General features: G+C 37.7%; 1 protein-coding gene across 3 annotated transcripts in view; it reads right to left on the reverse strand.

The window, feature by feature from the left end:
• mrtfba (myocardin related transcription factor Ba) overlaps nt 1–18,389 on the reverse strand; it is a 49,707-nt gene extending 31,318 nt beyond the window's left edge. For all 3 annotated transcript variants that reach the window (XM_036573087.1, XM_036573089.1, XM_036573086.1), the window contains exon 1: nt 18,218–18,389. The gene's annotated coding sequence lies outside the window, so the exon portion shown is untranslated. The remainder of the gene's footprint in view (nt 1–18,217) is intronic.
• Between the last annotated feature and the right edge of the window lie 1,069 nt (nt 18,390–19,458).

The following is a 19,458-nucleotide window of genomic DNA, read 5'->3' on the forward strand; positions in this document are numbered from 1 at the left end:
ATGCGCCACCATTTAAGGTGGAACAGGGAAATTCGAAAGAGAAGCGACTTCATCTTCGCAACTGTTTAGTGTTTCACAGTCTCTCGTTGCAGATTTAATGTACCAGGAAACCAACTGCAGTGCTTATAAATGCAAATAACGCATCGTTTCTAAGCGACCTGCAGTCTGCATGCCGAAACAGGGCTTTCGCGCTATATTGCGCTTGTCCTGTCTCGAAGATATTTTATTGACACAGCGATACCCCGCCCCCCAACTCCCGTCTCTACAACGAGACCAAAACCAAAGATATAAAATCACTAAAGAAAACGGGCAGGACGGCTGTTACGTGCTGCGTGGACACCCACTGACACTGGATCTTATTTCACCGCAACTGCGCATTTTATCGCAGATGAATGGCAGCAGCGTCTCATGTGCTCCAAATCAGAGCAGTGAATGAGAGCCTTCCAGTTCATTTGCCACATCGCTTTCATTTGATTTATTAATAAAAGATATTGTGAAGTAAATTCATTATGGATCATTACAAATACTTTGCTTTAAAAGTACCAAGTCCTCAGACAGTGACAAAGTAGAAACGCTGTATAGAAAAAAAAAGATGCATCAAGATGCATCGATAATCGTTTTATAATTTCATGGCAGCCCTCTGAATTGTAATCGAATCGAATTGTGAGGTGCCTAAAGATTCCCACCCCTAATATGTAGTGTGAATTTTGGCAGACTTCGTTTCTATTTAGCTAGCTATGCTAGAAGAAATAGAAGCCACTGCTAACTGTAACTGTATTTTCAAACAAGGGAGCTTTCATTAGCTCTCTGTGACACATTTACAGCATGTCAGCAATTTCTGTAACATTATACAAGGGAAGAAAAACTTTATTATGTAGCGTCTATTTGACAGACATCGTTTGAGCTATCTTGTAGCTAATGGCATAATACCATTAGCAGTTCTAGGAAAATCAGCTTCATAAGAGTAGCAAACGTTAGCTAGCTGGCTAGCTGTGTTAGCGATCTAGCTGTGTTAGCCACACAGCATTACTGTTTTAGTCACATTACAATTATTAAAGCAGTACTTCAGAAAACATCCACATTTCGCTTCTCACATCATGACTTGTATCTTAACATTGTTGTTATGCTGTGACATTTTGATTTCTGTTTTACAGGTGTTTGTGGTGTGGGAGAGCCATGCTGTATCTCTGGCATAATGTGCCAGCTAACATTAGCTGTTCATGCTAAGCTGAAGTAGGAGAAATTACATTGTTGACGGTGCATGGCCTGTAGCGTTAGCTAAATGTGATGCAGAAAGCTACTTTAAGTTAGCTGGATAACAGTTTGTTAGCAATGGCTTCTAGCTAGCGTAGCTATATCTAATGACGATGGCAAAGGAGTCATGTTACATAATAAATCTGCTGATGGAACTTTGGGAGGTAGTGGTAGAGATAGTGGCTTTGAAAGTGCTGTGCAACAAGAAACACACTAGCACTTAGAACAAGTCTTCAGTTGTTATCTTACTTATTTTGATGTGGGGCTCACGAGAAGCGAATGCAAACAATACTACAAGAAACAAGAGAGCTGCACTATTTCTGAAGGGAAATGCGTCACAATGCACACAGCGGCAGACGAGTGATTACTGAAAGAAGCCTGGCTCAGCCACTGAGGTAAGGGGCTCTTGTTAGCATGTTTTTCCCACAAAATACTGCAGTTACAGATTCTGCCTTGTGCATTTTTACTTCTTGTAATCCCACACTGCTGATGTGTTAAGTTCTGTCTACTGGTGTGCATGTATTAGGGCTGCAACAAACGACTAATTTGATAGTTGAATAATCTATCAATTACTGAAACGAATAATCGATTATCCGGATTATGAATCACTACATTTCCAAATAATACTTATGTAGCTATCAGCTTTTAAATGTAGCTTTTTTAGTTTTATGCATTTGCTAAGTAACAGTGAAGACAACAAAGATGAATAACTTATTCAAAAATTCACTGTTTTAGTGAACTTTCCTGCTAATACAAAAGATAAATAAAACTCCAATATCTTTTTCCTGTCAAAATTTAAAGCCAAGGATGTGCAAAGTAGCAGCAAAAAAAAAAACAAAAAAGAAAAACAAAAAACTAAATCAGACAACAATCTAAATTTAAATTCTAAATAGAAACTGTGGTTTGTGCATTCTGCTGTCTGTCTACACTCTGTTGCAAATTAATTCTACAAATCACAGATCTTTAGTGAAACGGAGGAAAGTCAGCGTCTCTGTGTGCGTCTCTGTGTGCTCCTGAGAGAGACCCTAAGAGCAGAGATTCCCCGCAGCAGAGAAGATGCACTCTGATGGAGCGGATGGGAAAGTGGCGAACATTTGTGGCAAACTTGTTCGCTATGAACAGTTAAACGAACGATTTTGTGTAAACATTTCATTTCGACACTTCATCCAGCTGGCTTGTATGTCTGCTGAGAACTACCGCGTGAGACTGTTCGCAAGTGGAGCCAAACGTTCGCCGAATTTAAATGCATCAGTGGCCTCGACATTAAGACAACGATGCAGTGTTTAAAGCTGTAAACGTTATTTGGAAAGTGAACAGGGTCGCTGTGAATAATTGTTACTTGCTTCTCTGTTCCAGCTCCGTTAACAATTCCAGAGAAGAAAATGTTACAGCTCATAACATAAAGTAAGATGGCTTTAAACACTAACATTAGCTAACTAGCTTGCTAGCACAACTATCACCGCGACCACACACTTCTGTACTTCACACAGTACACTAATGAGTGCACTTCTAATGGTATATGAGCTATTTTTTTAACACATTATTTAGTGTGCTAGTATGCAGTTTGGGGCACGGCGTATCTTACCGAGATGAAGTGTCAAAACATTCCTAGTGAGCGCAAGAAAGACGCGCAATGACATCACCAACTAGAGCTGAGCGATATGGCCAAAAATGTTATCACGATAAACAAAATTCATATCGTTCGCTATCGATACATACTGCAATAAATGGCAAATCATTATTTCTTTCAAGTTTGAAGGCTGATTTTTGCTCCTGGGTGGTTAATGGCTGTTTTAAACTATCCTTTTTGGCCAGAACACGACAAACGCTCGCCAAACAGTGGAACATTTCGCAAATCTGTCATGGGAGAGTGGGAGAAAGTGTCTGGTGAGCTGTTTTTATCAGCTGGAAAAGCATGGCCGCAGTTTTTGTAATAGTCATAATTTAAGAAAGAAAACAGTTTATTTTTAGTCTGGTGACAAGTGCTAAGCTATCCCGTTACAAATGCTAAACAACAGTGCTAAACTGTTTTGTTTCTCAACAATGTCAACTTAGTACGAACAGCAAACATTAGCTGGCTCGGTACGTCAGTGATGGATCACACCGTGTTACTGCTATCAATCCTACCACATCCATGTCAGAGCATATCATAGTATTCAGACACCAGCTAGCAGACGACTGGATTTCTCTATTCCATTGTAGTAGTTTGAGGGGTGAACCGCAATATATCTAACACCAGACAAACGGAGTCCTGCTTTTAGGTACGTTTAAACTGAAAGCGGTGCTTTTGTGTCTTGTTTGATCTACAGTATCATCAATTCGTGTTGTGCGAGTAACGGAGCGCTGCTTCAAGTTAGCCAGCTGCTAAAAACAGCTAGCCTGGGAAGATAGTGTTCTCTCGCTTTCCAATGCCTCACAGCTTCCTCAGTTTACTTTTGTTGAAATCAGGACTGTTACTTGCATGAACCCACTTCTTTCTTTCACTTTCTTTGCTTGGGAATGCACTCATACTAAAATATGATTGTTCGAGCGCTGTAACAGCGCTTTAGTTAAGAGGAACAGACGTGATTTAACACTGCTAAAGCTTGTTAGGATGTTAGAAAAGAGGCAAGTTCACTGTAGGACAGTATAGTTATGCCACTTAGCTCCTCACTCACACTTGGTCACAGAAGAACAGATTGCCGGTCGCTTCATTCAAACAGGGAATGTATAACTCCACGTTTCAGACGTTGCTAAAGTATATTTGGCAACTAATTTTACTCGTCACCTCCTCTCTCTAATCATGTCGAAAAACTTGGAAGTGCGCCCTCTCCTGGCGACAGCAGAGTAGTGTCGCTTTCCTTGCAGTAGAAAATGCCAACAGGGCTTTCGCTAAAACATGGAAGTGTGAGAATGGTGTATTACATTGAACATTTATCGAACATTTATCACTCTATCAAGGAAAGGTTATATCATGATAATTATCTTTAGCCTTTTATCTATCACCAACTAAACGACTATTAAATTAGTTGCCAACTAATTTGGTCGTCGATTTTAGTCAACTAAGTCGAATAATCGTTGCACCCCTAGCATGATACCGTCGGTCATAGGTATCGATATCCCCATCACCAATACTGACACTGCGTTTAAGAGCCAGTATTGGTGTAACACTAAGTTATTATTTTGTCAATTTTATGCATCCCATATTATACTGATGTTATACAAAGAAATAGCGATAGCAACAGTAAAAGCATTCAAGCATTATACAGAAATCAGTACAATTTCCACTAAGAGAATGTTACTGAGGGTTTGGTGTTTATATCATGGAGAAAAACCTCAACTGTCAAACATAGCCACTGTACAAGCCGCATGAGATGAATGAATGGATTTTGAGCCTTGCAACTTATCATTGCTTCAAGTTTACGACATGCTGGTTTTGGAACTGGACATTAAATGTTCTGGTCTTCACACAAACTCCTCATTCATCAAAGAACTGCAAAATGCTAGAATAGTCCATGTTGACACACTCCACTCCAACCACACAGCCATTAATTCAAATGAAGTGTATTATTTCAATGAAAAAACACTTCCCCTCCCACTTTTGTTCACTTGAAGTGTAGTTTTTGAGTGCAGAATGCATGACCTCATACAAAATTAGAAACTCGTGTTACTCACAGTTCCAGATCCGCATCCCTATGATAGGTGTGTCTATGTTTGTTATCTTTGAAACATAACTTGGCATTTGGCATCAGCTTTATGGTTGATGTTTAACTGAACAGATTGGTCATTACCACAAAGTTCCATGTCCTCCATGCTTTCCACAGGAAAATGAAATGGAGATTAACATCTTCGAACCTGAAGCCTGGTAAACTGGAATGCTAGCATTTTTCTCAATGACTACAGGCATGTACAAAGCTAAATCACTGTGGAACCAGTGGTTACACATCTAATCAATAACTGGAAATGGTTAAAGCTTTCATCAACATGAGGAAGCAAAGTGACCTGATCTGAACCCAGGGTGGAAAAAAAGGTGCAATCAATCACAAGTACTCATCAGACTTAGTAGTTAACAACCACATCCTCTTATCCCATTTCAAAATGAAATTTATGCATTTCCAGAGTTTCAGCACTTCAACACATCTCCTGTCTGCAAGCTGAATCATCTTGGCTCTGCACTGTTTACGCTTCAAGGGTATAATACTCTGTTATTAAACTGACCATGCATAAATGTAAGGCTGTTATTTGTCCTTCACATTTACTGTTGCTAAGAGACACTGAAATTAAATTCAGAACTACACTGAACACTAGTTCACAACACTCCCAGGGATTTTCAAAGGATGCCAAGATAAAAAAAATTGCTGAGCCAATGATGATTACTGAAATTTGTTAGGGAAAAATATACTGCACTGTTTTTAAAAAATAAAATGTTTACTTTTCATGCCAGCATCTAAATATCACTAAATTCAATGCAAATTTGACAATGCTAATTGTGTACTTAATAGTTTATTTTCCACATGACTGTACAATATCAAAGACATAACTCAAATTCAGTTGCAAAACATATATTCGCATTTCTGTATATAATTGCTGGAAAAAATGAATATGGCAAAGCAAAGCGCTTTTGACATTTAATTTCACTGGTTTGATGATGGTAAGACAATAACATATTAAAAATGTAATTGCAACGATAATAGACAGACGTACTTTCAACCCTGTTCACAGTTGCATTTCACTGTCAACAAGGCACTCCTGTCAATCAAAAGCTTTTTAGTGCAGGGTGTGTTTTGGATTAAGTAATTAAAAAAAAAATAAAATAAAACCTTTGGCAGCAAAGGCTCATAGCTAGATGCTTGTTTACAAACTAGTGAAAGATATTTAATAGTAAACAACTTTAAAACAAAGGGTAATAGTCAAGAGAACACTCTCAGCTTCTTCAGCTGAACGTCACTCAACAGTCAAAACTATAGCCAAACTAATGAACATGTAGTTCATTAGTTTGGCTATAGTTTTGACTGTTGAGTGACGTTCAGCTGAAGAAGCTGAGAGCATTCTCAGTCACTTGTTTACAAGACAAGGATAAACAGAGACGGCAGGCTAGGTAACCTGTTTAGCTAATTTCAATGAGATATGAACTGCTGTAAATCTATATGATTTAAGTATAAAACAAGAAAATAATTTGTGGAGTTGCCAATTCTAAACAAGATTTACGTAATGTTAATGTTACTGTTTTCAAGGGTAGTGTGAGAATGAGTATTCAAGTACTTGCACGGAAACAAAAGCAAGTTTACAAAGCCTATAAAATGCTGCTTGCACCAGCCCTAAAGATTCCTCATATCACCACCATCATAACGCATCATTACATTTATTCACACTAAAACATCGCTCTTCTAAGATCTTAAGACTAAAAACAATGTCACATAATCTCATTAAACTCTCTGTGATGATTCAAACCTGGTCAAATTACGCTTTGTGAGTTTTGTTACATTTTCTAAACAAATATAAGCACATGTCCTCTACAGAGAACACACTTCTGCACATTTTAATGCACAATGATCAATTATTTGCTGAGTTTAACAACATATTGCAAAATTTAAAACATAAAATGTGGCCTATATGTATATATACTTACATAGTTAAAGAGTATCAATCCACAACGCTGTATATTCATTTGTAACTATTTGGGATATAATGGGTTTTTGAAAAGAATGACAGTTGATAAAGAATTAATGATGGGACTCAAGAACTAGTTCCAGTTGAGAACCGGTTACAAATTGTCCGAGGCAGCACAATCATATGCCTCCGAAGTTATCAATTCCTTACACTGATGCTGGCATATTTTTCTGTTTGCATTTCAAAAACTCCACGTCTACGCTGCTGGAAACTTGTGGAGAGGAAGAGAGCAATATTTTGAAATCTATGTTATCATTCGACGCAACACGGGCTAAACTGTAGGAATGCCACGTATCTGACACTCTAAGCACGAGTGGCACTGCCTCCCAACCAAGCACGCTGGTATTGAGGGCAAATAACCTATATTAAAATAATACTAGAACCACACAAGCAGGCTTAGCAGATTTTCAGTCAGTTTTATATTTCTTTTCCGAGTTATTCTCACACTCTTTTGAGAAAAGGAGCACTGTAATGCATTTTAACAAATGTCAACGATAATAAAACAGCTGCACTGAGGCTGAAAACCTGTGTAGGCCTACTCCTGAAACCCCTGAAGTCCAGACTTGTCACTAGTGCTTTATGATTTTCACGATTAATTCAGTTAATTTGAATTAATGTTTACACACGATGTTTGAAATGTGACAATCGAGATTGTACAAGTTTATACTGCTTGTACTTTAATTAAAATACCAACAAAAACTATTCAAATTTTCAAGACGTACGAAAAACGCATCTTACATTAAAAAAAAAACCTCCACCTCTCACAGGTCTGTGCGCTGACCTCAGCCGCGCGCAGTAGAAAAAAAACAAAAAACGAGAAGGAAAAAAAAAACAAAAAAAAACACACAAACGCTCCAAGATGGAGGCCGGCGGTGCTTCGCAGAGGAGTAAACTCGTACCAAGGAAAGGTGGAAACATCCGTTCAGTGGTGCGGAACTGGTTTGGATTTGAAAAGTTAGGTGTTGAACAAATTCATGTAAAGTGTAAGTTGTGCCGAAAGACAGTTGCAACCAAATGTGGCAGTACGACGAATCTGTTCCTGGAATCGAGAATCGTTAATGAATTTGAAAATAATCGAGGTTTTGCTTTTTTGCAATATCGCCCAGTCCTACTCGTCACCCATTGAAAACAACTGCCGCATTATGAAAACAAAAAAACATGACACAGGAGACCCTGAATTGTTAAGCTGCTAAAATCCTACATCAAGCAAGAATGTGAAAACATGTCACTTTCAAAACTACAGCAATTGGTCTCCACAGTTCCCAAATGCTTAGAGTGTTGTTAAAAGAAGAGGTGATGCAAAACAGTAGTAAACATGCCCCCGTCCCAACTGAAACATGTTACTGGGATCATATTCAAAATGGGCATGGGTTAATATAAATAAATAAATAAAAATACAATTTCTCAGTTTCAACATTTGACATGTTTTCTCTGTACTATTTTCAACTAAATACAGGATACAAAATCATTTCTTCTGTTTTTATTTACACTCTGCACAGCGTCCCAACCTTCTTGGAAATGGGGTTGCACATATTTATTAAAACAAGCACCTGCAACAGACAACAAAACAGCAGGGGAGAGTTCACTTCACGTCCTGTTTTAATGACCATGTCTTGCTCTTAATTTTATCCAGGCTGTTGTACCCAATTACTGTTCATACATGCTACAATAACAACACACTGCATGTTAAAACCTCTAACATTCCGAAAAACAGCTAAAGTTTGCTCATGAGAAATCCTACAATTTGCCAATATGCTTCAGCAGACAACATAATTCCGAAAGCCTGAATTATCATGCATTTCAAGTTTTAAACAAATGCCAGAACTTCAGCAATACATCAGTATATGGAGGTAATAGAGAGAAAGATACATATATTATTATCTATTATGCAAAAACATTTCCTCTTCTCTCAGAGTTACTGCTTCAGAGATACAACAGCAAAAATATCCAACTCCAAGATCCAGTGACACTGTTATGTCACTGCATAGACTGTTTACTGTATACAGAGATGATGACTGGTGTAACAGGGAGAGATTTGCTCAGAAGAGGTTCCAAGCATGACAGCACATCAGCGAAAAAAGTATTTTTTGGTGATGTCAGTGTACTTCAATGCGATGAGCATCAGAGCTGTCATTCTATCAAAGTTTCAGGAACTGGCCTAAATCAGCATAAACTTCAACTCAAAATGTTACCTTAACAATAGAGCCCAACCGATATATGATTAAGATTTAAGATTTATTAAGTCTTTATTAAGATTTATATATAAGATTTATATTATAATACATAAAGATTTCGCTGCTACACTGGAACTCCTCTTGGAGACGTGAATAACTTCTCACAGCATGTTAATGCACTCTGTGCTCTAATATACTACACATTTGAAAGAGAAGCTAGATAACTTTTGTTTGGCTACCAAGCAATGTTAGATACTTGTTCAGCTCATGTTTATTTAGTGTCCCCTCTGGTTTAATAATTTCCAAAGCACTAAGTGTAACTACAGACACACGAGTCGTAGATATATTTACCATTGCTTCATTTAAGCAGAATGAGTTATAAGTTAAATAGTGCAGTAGTTACACTCGGGCACCTCACGCCACTGAGGTACTAAAGCACTATTTAAGGTGAAATGCGAAAATATGAACAAGAAGCTGGCACACAAGAAGCTGGCTTCATCCTTGTCTAAATCACCCTGTCAGAAAATTATACTAATGATATGCCCATGTTTGGTAGGATTGGTATAGCATGTTACTGCAGCAAAAGCAGGTACGGCTAACATGAATGTTGCCAGGCTTAATTAGGCTGAAGGTAGAAGTGACTGGGATGTTTTTTTATTATTAATTTATTTCACAAGACAATTATCAACTTGCCATGATTTGCCCATATGGCCTACTGATCTCTGTTGTGCGGGATTCTAATTTGCTCAGCTGAGCGTTTTGATTTGTAGGGATCCAAACACGTCGCTGCAGAGTGCCCCTCTGATGGACAAGCTATGAAACAACGACACTCATAACATGGCCGGAGGTCTTCCAACTCTCTGTTTTAATTGTCGTTTATCGGCCGTTCTAAGTGCTGAAACAGATTTATTTGCAATTAGCTCATATCGGCACCGATTTATTGGTCAGGCTCTATTCAATAATTCTAGAATAATAGTTCTATGTTTATTTGGAGTAGGTATGCATAAATATGGATACCAGTATCGGGCATAGGTCCGATACCAAGCTCATTTACACAAACTCATAAAAATTCACCAGCATTCCAATACCCACTGACACTGTGTGACAACACAGCAGTTGAACACAAAGCCATAGATCATTTTAAAACATTCAGTCTTGGTAAATTCTTGCCAAGAATACACTGTGTTATTTTAGTCCATTTTTAAGCACACACACACCAACACAGTCACAACCACTTCCCAAGTAAGGAAGATAGGTGTGCTAGCAAGAACAGGCAAAAAAAAAAATCTACCAGACAAATAAAATACTCCAACAAAACATCTCCACAAATGGGCTCCAGATTAGCCTTGGATGCAATTCCTGCTGTTGCTGTGCCACAGAGACTATTGTTGAAAGGGACAGAAAAGAACAAAAACTATGAAAAAGTACTTTACATACAACTTTACAGAAGCACATTTCTGATGTGGAACAAAAGCCTCTTTTCTCCACTGCAGCACCACTCAATCCAATGTAACTAATGTAACATGGCTAGCTAATGCACTTCGTTTAGCTAGATTTTAATGAATTAACTGTAAAGGTACATTGCACTCAATTACACTAACAACTACTATCAACCTAGTAAGTAGGTTCCTCAGTATGATTCAGACTCTGTATCAGCGGGTACTCAAAAACATTTTCAATGCATCCCTAATTTTGAGAAAATACACCCCTGAAGTCTCTATGCAGTACACTCATTTTAGCTTCTTTTACACTAAGAGTGAGCATCATCTGAGTATCTGAAACTCCTTTTGTCCATTTTATCTTTTAATTTAGTCTAGTCTTAATCTGAAAACTCTGCCTGTAGAAGTATCAGTGGCAGGGTTTAGCTATACGGCCCTTCATAAAAGGGAGACAAATATGAGGCATGACTAATCACCCTGCTGATATCAAAGTTGCTTAGAACAATCTGAATGTGTCAAGTCCAGATGGCAAGTCTTTTTCTGCTACACACAAGCAAGAACTACCATGTGTTCATCAAAGGCAAAGTCACAAAGTGGCCCAATATATGCTAAATGGTTTATAAAGCACTTTCAAGCAAACTGTCATGATCCTTTAATGCCTACAGGACACAACATAGCCCATGGAGATTTACTTATTGTAACTCTAAACTAAGGCACCTCTGCACTGTTCATTTAAAAATGCACCACAAAAATGCATGCGGTGACTCATCTCAAGTGATTTCAGAAAGTTAGAATTGATTATAACTGATAATATTTAATAAAGAATGCCCTAATTTTTTCTTTCATTCAGCGAAGGATGCTAATGGCAGGTTTTACTGCTACCAAAAACTGTCACACAGTTTGCCCCACAGTTTTCAGCTATGAAATTCTGGATATCTGTTTTTTAAAATATAGTTTGTACTATGTAGTCTTACAGTTAAACTTAACAAAGCAGTCAACAATTAGTAAGTGGACATTTTATATTAAGAATTAGAGTTTCTAACTGAATTATGCAATGTTTATTGTTTGGTTGTTTGTTTTGTATGGTCTTTGTCTTATCTTTGATCTATGTGTACTCCTACAATGTATGTCACCGTCCTGCCTTCTTTAACCCCTACCTCTCTCACCGCTCATTTTCAGGCCAAAAATTCTTTTTCAAATGAAAAAATTAGAACTGCACTATGTAAGATTTTGGGAATTGGAGACCTCTCTGGTGACTGTGTGTAATTGCATGCAATGTACAGAAGAACATTTTGTAATGTCAGCTCTGTTTCAGACACCTCCCTTGAGCAAACGTTGAAAGAGTATTCAAGTCAAAACACGGTGAACAACATGTCTTCTGAGGACATAAGTGCATTATCTACTATTGTCATCATATATTTATCAGCATTATGCTGATATTGTTTTTGAGGCTTTGAGCCAGACCTTCTTTGCACAGAGAACGTGCAGGTAACATGCTCCAACAAATGGTGAAAACTGGCCGAACACCTCTGACTTTTAAATTATGATTTCAGGCTTTACAGGATGACTCATCAGCTCACGGATTCCATATTTTAGCATGTTTTTTTTTCCCTTCTGACTCAGTAGGGCTACTTCTTTCAATTTTAACAAAAACATCTTACATAATGCAGCTTTAGGAAAAAGGTTTGTTATTGTTTTAATGTCTATGCTCTATTACTACGTAAATAGCTCCTCCAGTCTCTTTTTTGCATTCATATTTAAAAGTAATTTTGAATTACCAAAATAATTAAGCTGAATCATGGTGAAATCTGAGATTTTAGGATGCACTGAATCATTTCCTAATGAATCAAATCTTTGTGAGGTCAGAGATATACATTTGTATTCCACACTAAAGCCATTAGTGTGCCAGACAATGCAAGACTTTTTTTTTTTTTTTTAACATACGTTAAATAAACGAATTACTGATCCGTTAAAATGAATGGAACTGCTTTAGGTAGTGATGCATTGATACTAATACTGGTATTGGGTATCACTCCGAAATCTTGCTCATTTACAGTGAAGGAGGCTCTGCTCACACAGAAAAGAGTTACTGACTGTTGGTCATCTCAAACATACCACCGTGGCAGATTCTCGCCAGGGATACGATGGGTGAACACAACTGCTTTCCCAATGGGGTGTAGACATGCAGGTCAACTAAACAGAGGTGGAAATAGTGGACATGTCCTACCAAAGTCTGTATATGCCAACTTTACTCTGTTTAAGTGAATACAATTGCAAGGTAATACAGTGATTTTTAGTGTTAATACGGTAATTTTTTTTTTGTGAAATCTGCTGTAGAGAACATCTATGGTCTGTATTGTTGTTTTGAATGAAACAGTTTTATTTGAATCTGTCTGTAACAGAACTGTCTGTAGAGGCTGCATTTCACATATAAATCTTATGGTTTGTCTGTATACGATGGTCTATTCAAACATACAGTGTGAGTCCCCAAAGAACAAAATTTCTAAGCTTGCACAGTATATGTCTGGCATTATAGAACATTCAGCTAAAGCTCAACCAGCCAAACAAAATACTCCCAAACAAGACGTAAAACTTGAAATATAAGCTCTTTAGAAGCATTAGCCTCAGATGTGACTCCTGCCGTCACTAAGCTACAGAGGCTTGCTGAGAGAGAGAGATGAGGAGCAAAACTATGACGTGTACTTGGCTTAGGCTTTACAGAAACGCTTTTCTACTTGCTCTTCTCCACTGCAGCATTACTCGATCCAAGGTAACTAATGTAGCATAGCTGGCCAAAGCACTGGCATCATTTCAAATCAGCTAGATTTTAATGATTTAACTTTTTAAGGTACATTGCACTCATTCACATCCACAATTACTTAATTCTAAGTAGGTTACCCAGTGTAGTATCGGACTCGGTATTGGCGAGTACTAAAAAGTATATACTTGTGTTCAGTCTGAAAAATGGTATCAATGCATCCCTAGCTTTAGGTAAACCTGACTGCTCTTGAATCAAACTGCAACTACTGAATTTCAGAAATGGGACTGAATCTCAGCTAAACCATCTAGATTCATACCCATACCATATATCCTCACCTGCATATTTGAACCTGATAAAATATATCAGTTTAATTCTCTCTGCAATATGTTGTCCTTGTAGGGCTTGCACAACACTGGTGTTTGCTTGTTATTGCAATATTGGCACCACAATGAAATGTAATTCCACATATTCTCAATGGAAATGCAATGAACACTATGGTGCCATAGGAACATATGCAGTAATGTAGTTAGAATTTAATTTTGCTATGCTGACACCACAGCGTAATGAATGCAATGCAGGTGTGTGGATTGCTTTTCAGAGCAGATTATATTCATTTATGACAAAAATTCAGTATTAAAGTATTAACTGCTGGGCACTGCAATGGGTCTAGGAAAAGAATGCTGTGTGGGTACCTTTCTGAAACTCTGAAATTTTGCATACTGAGCAGAAGCTTACATTTTAAAGTGGTGCATCAAACTTTTCATGGAGAAATCCTTGGGCATTGTACTGCATCTGTGCTGAACAAACAGCATTTTCAATCACTTCCCATTTTGATTAGATTTGACTCTTTGTTGTAGGACTTTTTTATCTTTGTTTTGTCAGTCAAAATTTTCATCCCTTCCTTACTTTTTCAACCAAAAATCTATAACAACCCTAATACTATTTTATAGAGATCCCTACAAAAACACCATATTGCAATTAAGGAATAATATGTTGGGCGGATCTCAAAACACTAACTGTTGACTCTTCTAAGTCTGCCATCTTTAAGCACATATCACTTCATTAAATTAGCCACATTTGCATGCCACACACCCTAATGATAATGGTGCCTTCACAGACTCAAATTATTTAAAGATAAGACATTGTTTCACCTGCCTCACAATACACCAAGCTCTTCTCATATTCATACTAACAGATAATCTTTTTAGGCCTCTCTAAGTAGTTACTCATGTTTATGGATCTCTCACTGTGATACGCTTCTAACAGTAGTCACTGGTTTTCACTTGTAACAGTGGCTGATTTTCACAGATCTATTTCTATTTCTGTTACTATGATAGACTACTAACAGTCATCGATTATCACTGTTCAATCTAAATGCTAGTCCAATGACAGGCTGGTTTCTTTTTTTCTCTCTCTGTATTCAACATACATTTTAATTTTGTGTATTTGTATGTGTAGAAATATTGTATATTATTGTAAAATCCTATTTTCTAGTTATATTCCCCTTGCTGTGTTATTGTTTAACTTTCCAGTGTCAACTAGAGAAGGATGGACGCAACCCACTCAAGAGAAACATATAAGAAGCACAAAAAACAGCACATATGCTTCAGTGTTATTGTCTGTGTACTGATTTTACAGTTACTTGCTCAGAAACAACAGCTTAAGTTTAAGTACTTTTAAAGGTGCAATAATCAATATTATTACCCTCTAGCCCTGAGCTGAATACTGATTTTATTAAATATTGTGATTATTTAAATATGTGCAATGCATGTACTTTATTCAAATTATTGTTCTTTTGTTCTCTTTCACATGCCATGTGATTTTTTTCCTTTATTTAACCATTCCCTTTGCGCAATAATTCTAATCTATGGTTAGGTAGAAAAAAAATTCACATTATTACATAATTAACTATGCACATACATACTTTGAATGCCCCTTGGACAGATTATAATATACATTCCAGTTTTCTGATTTTGCCAGTCAGTTGATTTTACAGACCCTCTCCTCCGCTATGGACCAGATCTAGTTATATATCCTAAGCTAGATGATGTATCCTGAGATGCTTATTACTCTCATAGTAGCACAAATTCACCATGAACTGTTATGTAGAAAGTAAAAAATAGTTATTAATGTAATGTCATCAACATCAGTGTACTACACATCTGAGTAAACTTGTTTAGAAGAAATGAGTTCCAGGATGTTATGCTGGTCTGTGTTTACATGGACCACATGTCAGTCTATTATAGACACTCCGCTTCACTCCGCCCATATCCTCAAAAGGCCAAAAAAAAAAATAAATGATGACCTCCTAATGCTACCACATACATTGGTGCAAAGTGAGGGGAAAGTTTCATGACAAGAAAAGAAATAAAAAGAGCAATATTGAATGGCTTATAAAGCAAATCTTTTTGATAAACTGTCTTCATAGATTATAAGTAATGTTAGATAACACTTGCAAGCTAACCCACTCTGACTACATCCAAAGCTATACCTGAAATGATCAAACATCTCAACATCTCTGGGGCCGAAGGTTCAAGCCCTGTCTCTGAGTGTCATCACAACTTTAGCAAACTCTACAGGAGTTAGGGGGAACTAGCTGGTCACTGTAAGTTGTGTTGGGTGTGGTCTGTGTTTATGTACAGGGATAGGAGGTGGTGCCAAAGAGTTAAAAAAATAATTCCAATGTTGTTGTACCTCACTTTTACTGCTATTTCACCTACTGCCTTTTAAGAAACATCATTCAGACTAAATAACAACTTTGCGAAAAGGCTGTTTGGCAAGGATGCACCAATAACAAAATTATGGACAATTCTGACAACATTTGGTTAATTAGGCACCAGTGTAAAGGCTGCCAATGATACATTATCTCAATTATATATTATAGTACTATATTATATACTTCACCTTGTCTCAACACACCAAACAGTGAGGCTGTGCAATCAAGAAGTTCAAAAGTTCTACTAAGTTCAAGGACATCACAGTAAAGCTAATAATGCAAAAGATGGCAGGACACATAGACCTGCTGAAAAAATGTCTCTCTGATTGAGACATATAATGCTTGATATGTTGATTCAGCTTATTATACTTCATTCCCATGAAGGCCTGGGTGATATCTAAATAATACATTTTTTTTCATTGTTAAAAAATTGAGACAATCAGTAATATTGCCTCACCCCTAAGCCACATCCACATGGCTCACAAAGGCATTTTCTATTGTTATAACGCAGCCAGTTTTGGAATGCAACTATAGGTGCCTGTGGGAAACCAAAAACCATGAAGCATTATATTTTGATGATTGTCATCAGAACCATGAGGACACTTGAACTGAACAAAAAGCACTTAAATTACTCCTTAGACGGTATGGGCATACACTAGGAAAACCACAGCTGAAAAGTAGAAAATTTACTCCCCGCAGCTTATTATTCCCCTGTAACAGTGCATTGTTGTAATAGTAAAAGGGAATTAAACATTACGTGTACATATGATTTAATATTATTTAGCATATGATTTGATATTATTTAGTTCTCTAACAGTTCTCTTTCCCAACACGACGTTTATCGCCTCTGAAGGATCATCATCGGGTTGTCAATCATTGCCAACGTCCGATTACTTCGCCGTACCGCCCAAGCTTACTCTCATACAGGGCTACAAATTATGACCAAAATGCTGGCCTTTACAACACTGACATCGCACAAGGCTACAATATGCAAACGAGCCCTCTAACCAATCAGAGTTTTCTTACTGTGTGCTGTAAGAAAACATCTTGACCAATCACAGTTTCAGATACGTGTTTTAGTGTGTGTTTTTATGAATTGTGGCATTCATGAATTCCAACAAAAGTACATTATTTTGGGCAAACTAAGGCAGGATAATCTTTAACCACTTTTAAACATATTGCAGTCTTTAGCAATATAATCACAATAGGGCATTTTGTCCATATAGCCCAGCCCTACTCCTTTGTGGTGCCACATTTCTAGCACACTTAGGTTAGTATACTGAAGAGCACCAAGTGGAGAGGTACGCTGACATAAATGAGCCCTACTGCTCCGTGATACACAAGACACTGAATCTTCGAGAGCAAAGGTGTACAATTTCACTTACAGTCTTCTAATCAAACCTGCTGACTAGCACCGGATCGTTTACTACTTGTTAAACGTGACATGCAGAATGGTAAGCGGCCAAGCGTGTAATCAAAAGAACTGCAATATGAACTTGCACATCTGGCGCATGACTCACAGACCGCTAACGTACTAGCCTTTACTCATCTATACAAAGGCTTAATCTCGTTTCAAACACACACACACACACACACACACACACACACACACAGAGAGAGAGAGAGAGAGAGAATAAACTTGAAGTGTAAGCATCCTCGAGCATCCTCAGTTTCCTAGACAATAAATCACCACATAATTATTTCTGTACAGATGAACAGATCAACAGCTAAATAGCTAGCTAATGTTAACCGGTGAAGAAAATGCAGCTCCCGCACTGCAGTTACCGACAGAACTTAGCTAACCTAGGTTAACTAGCTTAGCTAGCTACTGACAGAAGTTCATGAAGCACGCTAGCCTACCTGGTCACTGATTTTGTTTCTCATTAAATTCAAGCTACCATGAAACTGCAGTGCCCAGTTATTTGTCAGCAGTAACCTTTAATTACGAAAACCGCTCCACAAGGACAGACATTTTCATATTCTGAGAGCCAAGCTTGTGTTTTAGACGTCTGTCCTGTCGAGTAACTGTTAGCAAGCCAGGCAGCCGAGTAAGGAAAGCAAACATGCTTTCTGTTTATGAATTCACGGCCAGGTAACCTAGCTAACTCACTGATCAGAGTTGAGCTAAACACTGATCAGAGTAGGCAGACAGGCTACATCTAGCGTGAGCAGAGAATGAAAATGAAACACAGCTAACAACAACAGATACAGCTGCTTATCTTACCCTTTTCTTTACAGCTGTCGAGTTGGCGCCTGCCTTAACTTGAGATTTAATAATCCATAACTGTCAGCAATATACGAGCATTCGTTTGCGGAGAAACGGATAGCTAGCTAGTGTTTTTCTCCAGTAACGTTACTTAAGTTTTTTTGTGGAAATAAGATGGCCGCTGCTAGACTGGTTGTCTGAACTCAGTGACGCAACCAGAGGTTTGGCAAAGCTGCTGTTGCTAGACTGCATTCCGCCTGTAGGGGGCGCCAAAACTATTAACCCTTTAATCTCAATGTGTGAAAATTTGACGGACGTACTGTATATACTACATTTCTTTCTGTATTTTTTCTCAGAAATTCAATTATGAAATATGTGTATGATATGTTGTACCTCTGCTCATTGTTGTATATGACTTACAATTTGTGTAGTTTTATGTAGCAATAGCAGCTTTAATTCATTTTCCCCTGTTCTCCAACCCCTCTTTATTCCTCATAATGTTGTTATTACTGTGTCTGTAAGACTGATATATGCCCTCTATTCTGATTGGCAGTCCTGTTTTCATTTTGTCTTGACTGAAACACTTCTTATGTAACTTCAACATGAATGAGCAGAGTTAAACTGCTGACTGGCTTTCATGCCATCACAAAACCAGTGAAAATAAAATGTGCTAAATAACTAAGATATTGTCGCTGTCCAATGAAAACCATGTATCTCCATTTTTGTTTTTTTTTTACATCATTTCAACACACCAGCTGTCCTTTACATTGTGGAAATATTTCATGATGAATGGACCAATAGAAATGCTCTAATATCACTTGGAACAAAATCTTTATATTGACTTACATTGAAAGGTAAGAGTGCCTTCTCCTCTAAAGTTAATATTTTGGAGATACTTGTGTTTTTTTGGATATTGACGATATGTAAGCTTAGTTTCTATGTATGTGCTATATGGACTAGGGTGGGAAAAGGACATTCTGAAACTTGAAAATCCAAACACATGGACACAGGAGTTTTGATTCACTGATCATGTTACATTTGGTTGTTTGGTCACATGGGACGAATGGTTTTTAATTGAACAACACACACACACACACACACACATACACACACACACACACACACACACACACACACACACACACACACACACACACACACACTTTCTAAGCCGCTTATCCTTCTGGGTCACAGGGAGTGCAGGAGCCTATCCCAGTGCTCACTGGGCAGGAGGCAGGAAACACCCTGGATAGTTCGCC

The sequence above is a fragment of the Colossoma macropomum genome, unplaced genomic scaffold (genome assembly GCF_904425465.1).
Source record: "Colossoma macropomum unplaced genomic scaffold, Colossoma_macropomum, whole genome shotgun sequence".
In the NCBI taxonomy this organism is placed as follows: domain Eukaryota; kingdom Metazoa; phylum Chordata; class Actinopteri; order Characiformes; family Serrasalmidae; genus Colossoma; species Colossoma macropomum.